General features: G+C 46.6%; 1 protein-coding gene across 1 annotated transcript in view; it reads left to right on the top strand.

Moving 5' to 3' along the window:
• The first annotated feature begins 201 nt into the window (after positions 1 to 201).
• LOC142256081 (NXPE family member 1-like) overlaps positions 202 to 6,164 on the top strand; it is a 533,261-nt gene continuing 527,298 nt past the window's right edge. Inside the window, exon 1 of the mRNA XM_075327595.1 lies at positions 202 to 260. The gene's annotated coding sequence lies outside the window, so the exon portion shown is untranslated. The remainder of the gene's footprint in view (positions 261 to 6,164) is intronic.

The following is a 6,164-nucleotide window of genomic DNA, read 5'->3' as shown; positions in this document are numbered from 1 at the left end:
ACATGTTACCTTTTGTCATTTTTAATGTATATCTATTAAAGTATTCAATTTTAAGTAGGGATTTTTTCATGGTTAGACTAACATAATTAAGTAAATAAACCTTAGAAAATAATGTCCACAAGGTGTCAGTAGGAGCAGCGTCAGTAACATACTCCCTATGAAGAGCACTAGAGTTGGAGAATCGCTCTTTCTGAACTTCCTGATTTAAGTGACTATAAACAAGTGGAGTTAAAAAGTCCAACACAGGCGTTAAAGTCCATGTAAGTACCTATCTTTTTTAATATTTCAGTGTTATTTGTAATAAGGATGTTTGGACACAAGATTCTATCTAGATCGTCCTCTTCTACCTCACTAACTGCCTGCACAGTAAGCAACCTGCCCTTCTGAACATTGTCAGATGCCATCAGAGTTGCATTTTGCACTGATCTTACACGGCATTAGTAATTGGTGCCATTAAGTTTTATAACTTTTTAGGTGCTGCACAGCAATTAACGAAAAGTAGAAAAATAAAAAAAATAGCTTTTTTCATTAAAAGGTTGCTTTAGTAATGGGTAGCTAGAAAAAATAATCCCAAAATGTATTATGGCATTTCTCTAAAACACAGCAATACCCCATATGTTTGGGCTCGGAAGAAAATTAACACTGTTTGTGAATGGTATGTCAGACTCCACAAGGAGAATAGCTTCCCCTTTAGACCCCATCTTAACTTCTTATACAACCAGATCAGATCTAATACTTTGCACTGACGAGAAACAACCGTCACAAAACACTGTATCTGCAAATTGAGGTTCTGATCTGGCATAAATCCTAAGTCATATGACAAGGCTCGTTAAAGGGTCATTTTTGACTTTTAGGATTGATACTTCCAAAAGGTGGCACTAGAGATTGTCTACTTTCTCACTGAAGAGACGATTTGCAGATTTTTTGGAAACAAATTTGTCTGAAATAGATTGCACCTACCATGTTGCAGTTGCAAAGACCCTGAGGTGGCAAAACACCTCACAAATGTACCCAATTTGGAACCTAAGACCCTGAAAAAATTTGTCGATGTATGTGGTGAGCAATTTCTTCTAACATGTGCTTCACAAAATTTTATAACATTAAAAATTCAGTTTTTATAATTAAAACGTTGCTTTACCCCCCTCCCCCCTCCTCCCCACACACACACACTCACACTCACACAAACACACACATTCACACTCACACACACACACTCACACAAACACACACACTATTCATTTACAAGGAGTGCAATCTGGAGTGCAGATTCTGCTGGTAATGTTTGTAGGCACCAGTTGCAGAGCAACAGAGGAGTTAGAACTAGAGATGAGCAAACCGGTTGTGGTTCGGCTCGAGTTTGGTTCGTCAAACGGAGGTCCCGTTCGAGTTCACTTCGTCGAACGTTCGACGAACCGAACTCGAACCGCATAGGAAACAATGGCAGGCATTCACAAACACATAAAAACACCTAGAAAACACCCTCAAAGGTGTCCAAAAGGTGACAAACAACTCACAACACAACACAAACACATGGGAAAGTGACAAGGACATATACTCTTGCGAAAACAAAAGAGCTGGACAAGGAAAAAGAGGAGGACACACAGATATAGGCATGGCACGCCCTTCTAAAATCATGTAAAACACCGCAAGGTGACTCCAAGCGGAGTCTCCCTTTTTTCCAAAAATTGGGCCACACACACACACCCACCCCTTCAGTGGCAGCAGTTGTGCCCCAGTTGTACACTTCACAGCTAGATTTGCATCAAGCACATTCAAAAATACGCCATTCTTAACCGTCCCCAGGATGACACCGGGGTAGGTAGCAAATAGTGATGAGCGAGTACTAAAAAGCTCGGGTGCTCGAGGCTCGGGCCGAGCATCCCAAGATACTCATGTACTCGGCCCGAGCACCGAGCCCAATGTTATCCTATGGGAGACACCAGTATTTTTATGAAATGACCCCCCGGCAGCATGTAGAAACCCTAAAAATGTCACAAAAGTCTCAGAAGAGTGCTCAAATGACATGGCAACAGCATGGGGAAGACCCCTTGAAGCATTTATCACTCAAAAATCACAGCTGTGAACAATTTTGTCCGAGTTTTACGCCATTTTTACAGACTCACCAGAAAACCTTCCAAAATGACACCAAAATGAATTTTCATGGCGGAAATGTTAAGGGCACATACCCAATAGTGAGATAGAGCTGGTGTATGTTACTTTTTGAGATTATGACATGAAAGATTTTACGTAAAAACATTGTGTGGCACTCCAATGTCCAAAATGCACGTTTTGTGCTTTTTACTAGCGATGTCGGTCATTTTTTTTTCATTCTATCTCCCGTCGGTCGGTCTCTATGTCTGTCGGTCGGTCTCTCTGTCTTATCTGTCCCTCTAGCTGTCTGTCGGTCATTCTCCCCCCTCTCTCTTACTTACCGTTCCCCGATCTCCGGCGCGGCGCTGCACAGCTGTTCACTAAACTCCGGCGGCTTTTCCTCTTTTGAAAAAGCCGGCCGCCCATTAAACAATCTCGTATTCCCTGCTTTCCCCGCCCACCGGCGCCTATGATTGGTTACAGTGAGACACGCCCCCACGGTGAGTGACAGGTGTCACACTGCACCCAATCACAGCAGCCGGTGGGTGTGTCAATACTGTGCAGTGAAATAAATAATTAAATAATTAAAAAAAACGGCGTGCGGTCCCCCCCAATTTTAAAACCAGCCAGATAAAGCCATACGGCTGCAGGCTGGTATTCTCAGGATGGGGAGCCCCACGTTATGGGAAGCCCCCCAGCCTAACAATATCAGTCAGCAGCCGCCCAGAATTGCCGCATACATTATATGCGACAGTTCTGGGACTGTACCCGGCTCTTCCCGATTTGCCCTGGTGCTTTGGCAAATCGGGGTAATAAGGAGTTATTGGCAGCCCATAGCTGCCAATAAGTCCTAGATTAATCATGTCAGGCGTCTATGAGAAACCTTCCATGATTAATCTGTAAATTACAGTAAATAAACACACACACCCGAAAAAATCATTTATTAGAAATAAAAAACACAAACATATACCCTGGTTAACCACTTTAATCAGCCCCAGAAAGCCCTCCATGTCCGGCGTAATCCAGGATGGTCCAGCGTCGCATCCAGCGCTGCTGCATGGAGGTGACCGGAGCTGCAGCAGACACAGCCGCTCCTGTTACCTCCACGCAGCTAATGAAGACAGCCGCGCGATCAGCTGAGCTGTCACTGAGGTTACCCGCTGTCACTGGATACAGCGGTGGCCGCGATTAACCTCAGTGACAGCTCAGCTGATCGCGCTACTCACCGCCGCACCGGTCAGGGTCAGCTCCACGCAGCAACTGAGGTGAGTAGCGCGATCAGCTGAGCTGTCACTGAGGTTAATCGCGGCCACCGCTGGATCCAGCGGTGGCCGTGAGTTACCTGACTGACAGCAGCTGATCGTGCTACTCACCTCAGTTGCTGTGTGAAGCTGACAGGAGCGGCGGTGTATTCTGCAGCTCCTGTCACCTGCATGTAGCAGAGCTGGACGCGACGCTGGAGGTCCGTGGAGTACGCCGGACATGGAGGGTTTGTCGGGGTTAATAAATTGGTGATGAGGGACTTTGTTATTGTTTTTTATTTCTAATAAAGGATTTTTCGGGTGTGTGTTTTTTAACTGTAATTTACAGATTAATCATGGAAGGTATCTCGGGGAGACGCCTGACATGATTAATCTAGGATTTAGTGGCAGCTATGGGCTGCCATTAACTCCTTATTACCCCAATTTGCCAACGCACTAGGGTAAATCGGGAAGAGCCGGGTACAGTCCCAGAACTGTCGCATCTAATGTATGCGGCAATTCTGGGCGGCTGCTGACTGATATTGTTAGGCTGGGGGGCTCCCCATAATGTGGAGCTCCCCATCCTGAGAATACCAGCCTTCAGCCGTATGGGTTTATCTGGCTGGCATTAAAATTGGGGGGACCGCACGCTGGTTTTTTTAATTATTTATTTATTTTACTGCACAGTATAGACACGCCCACCGGCTGCTGTGATTGGGTGCAGTGTGACACCTGTCAATCAGCGTAGGGGCGTGTCTCACTGCAACCAATCATAGGCGCCTGTGGGCGGGGAAAGCAGGGAATATGAGATGGCTGTGTGCAGAGCACAGCGCGCCCGCCGGTATAAAGGCTCGGTCACGCTGTGCAGGCCGGCCAATCACTGCAATTCCACAACTAACAGGGCTGTGGTATTGCAGTGGTCTGCCAGCCAATCCCTGCATGAGGGCTGGCTCTCAAAAGAGCGCCAACATGCAGGGATGAAGACCACGAGTACAGCACGAGTATCGCGAGATTACTCGGTCCCCGCCGAGTAGCCCGAGTACAGTAAAACTCGTGTGAGTACAGAGTAGTGACACGCATACTCACTCATCACTAGTAGCAAAGTCTTTCCTGATCCCAGCTCTGTTCATCTTGGCTCCTTTTAAAAAACACAGCAAGCAAGGGCTACTCCAAGCGGAGTCTCCCTTTTTTCCAAAAATTGGGCCACACACACACCCACCCCTTCAGTGGCAGCACTTGTGCCCCAGTTGTACACTTCACAGCTAGATTTGCATCAAGCACATTCAAAAATACGCCATTCTTACCGTCCCCAGGATGACACTGGGGTAGGTAGCAAAGTCTTTGCTGAACCATGACTTGTTCATCTTGGCTCCTTTTAAAAAACACAGCAAGCAAGGGTTACTCCAAGCGGACTCTCCCTTTTTTTCCAAAAATTAGGCCCCACATACACCCACCCCTTCAGTGGCAGCAGTTGTGCCCCAGTTGTACACTTCACAGCTAGATTTGCATCAAGCACATTCAAAAATACGCCATTCTTAACCGTCCCCAGGATGACACCGGGGTAGGTAGCAAAGTCTTTCCTGATCCCAGCTTTGTTCATCTTGGCTCCTTTAAAAAACATATCAAGCAAGGGTTACTCCAAGCGGAGTCTCCCTTTTTTCCAAAAATTGGGCCACACAGACACCGCATCAGTGGCAGCACTTGTGCCCTAGTTGCAAACAGGATGTTTTGATTTGCATCAAGCACATTCCAAATCCACAAGCATTTACTCTCCCCAGGATGACACAGGGGTAGTAAATTCCTTGTGGATCCATAACTTGTTCATTTTGATGAACGTTAGTCTGTCCACATTGTCACTGGACAGACGCGTGCGCTTATCTGTCAGCACACACCCAGCAGCACTGAAGACACGTTCAGAGACAACGCTGCTGGACACGACAAAATCTCCAAGGCGTAACTGGAGAGCTCTGGCCATTTTTCAAGATTTGAAGCCCAAAATGAGCAAGGCTCCATTTGCAAAGTCATGGCATCAATGTTCATTTGGAGATACTCCTGTATCATCCTCTCCAGCCGTTGACTATGTGTCTGACTTGTTGTCTCTGGTGGCCTTGCAAAGGACAGTCTAAAAAAATTATGAAAAGATTCCATAAAATTGCTGTTACCAGCACCAGATACGGTGCTACTGGTACGGGTAGACTGTTGAAGATGACGAGACCGTCCCATGTTTGTCAAGTTACAACTGGGAGATTCACTTCCTGCACCTGCACGGTTGTTTGGTGGAAAAGCCGAGCTAAGATCGAGTAACAGCTTCTGCTGATACTCCTGCATACGTGCGTCCCTTTCTATGGCTGGAATTATGTCACAAAATTTGGACTTGTACCGGGGATCTAATAGTGTGGCAAGCCAGTAGTCATCATCACTTCTAATTTTGACAATACGAGGGTCATGTTGGAGGTAATGCAGCAAGAAGGCGCTCATGTGTCTTGCGCAGCCATGCGGACCAAGTCCACGCTGTGTTTGTGGCATAGAGGTGCTAACCGTTCTTTCTTCCTCTGACATCTCCCCCCAACCTCTTTCAACTGAAATTTGACCAAGGTCTCCATCATCCGCTGAGTCTTCCATGTCCATGGACAGTTCGTCATCCATTTCTTCATGTTCTCCTGCACCTTCCTCAACATTTCGCCTCCTACCATGCGCCCTTGTTGATCCCTGTCCCCCATGGTCCCATGCCTGCCGCGTTGGTGATGATGAACGTCTGGACCTTGGTGATGTTGTTGTCCCTTGCGCATATGAATCCTCCTGTAGTTCCTCCCCTTCCTGTTGTCCCACACC

Source organism: Anomaloglossus baeobatrachus, chromosome 11 (genome assembly GCF_048569485.1).
Source record: "Anomaloglossus baeobatrachus isolate aAnoBae1 chromosome 11, aAnoBae1.hap1, whole genome shotgun sequence".
Lineage (NCBI taxonomy): Eukaryota > Metazoa > Chordata > Amphibia > Anura > Aromobatidae > Anomaloglossus > Anomaloglossus baeobatrachus.
This window is presented reverse-complemented; position numbering and strand designations above follow the sequence as displayed.